Source organism: Lactuca saligna, chromosome 7 (assembly GCF_052625555.1).
Source record: "Lactuca saligna cultivar CGN05327 chromosome 7, ASM5262555v1, whole genome shotgun sequence".
NCBI lineage: Eukaryota > Viridiplantae > Streptophyta > Magnoliopsida > Asterales > Asteraceae > Lactuca > Lactuca saligna.
In genome coordinates this window covers 142,372,161-142,372,889 of record NC_136423.1, presented here as the reverse complement: position 1 = coordinate 142,372,889, position 729 = coordinate 142,372,161, and the positions used below count along the sequence as shown (strand labels likewise).

General features: G+C 38.3%; 1 non-coding gene across 1 annotated transcript; it reads left to right on the top strand.

The window, feature by feature from the left end:
• The first annotated feature begins 393 nt into the window (after positions 1–393).
• On the top strand, positions 394–500 carry LOC145007697 (small nucleolar RNA R71). The gene has a single exon (XR_013663069.1). It is a non-coding gene; the product is annotated as a small nucleolar RNA R71 (small nucleolar RNA).
• Positions 501–729: the final 229 nt, after the last annotated feature.

The window sequence follows — 729 nt, the reverse complement described above, 5'->3', positions numbered from 1 at the left end:
AATCTTCATCATAATGATCACCGCTCAAGTAAAAAGCTTGAACCTTTCGGTTTCCATTTTCATCAAGATCACATTCTTTGGTCAAATGTGGTCCATTACAGTTTTCACACTTAAATCTTATATCATGGATTGTTTGATCATCTTAGGCATCCTTCTATCCATATTTTGCAACATTGCTAAAATCGCCGACATGTCTTTTGAAGCTGAATTTGCCGACCCCTTGTTACATCATTTTGCATGTTATGGTACTCTCTAGAATGGTTAGAAAATTCTTCAATGAGCTCCTTGATTTCAATAGGATTTTTCTTCGTTAAGGTTCCTTGAGAATCAAGGAGTTTCCTAGTCGTGACATTCACCCCATCGTAAAAGATAGAAACTTCTTGTTGCACATTTAGGTCGTTTTAAGGGCAATTTTGAAATAGGCCCTTGTAGCGCTCCCATGCTTCAAATAGCGACTCCCCCATTTGTTGTTCAAAATTAGAAATGCCCTTTTTGAGCTTCACTACCTTGTATGGTGGCAAAAAATTTCCAAAAATTCCTCATGTATTTTTGACCATGTAGTAATTGCACCTGGTGGAAGTGCCTTTAGCCAATCCTTTACAACTCCTTTGAAGGTAACCGGAAGCATTCACAACAACACCGTTTCTCTTGGAACATTTGGAATTTTGTAGTCGGTGATGTCATTGACTTCATCAACATGCTTGTAGGCATCTTCATGATCTTTTCCGG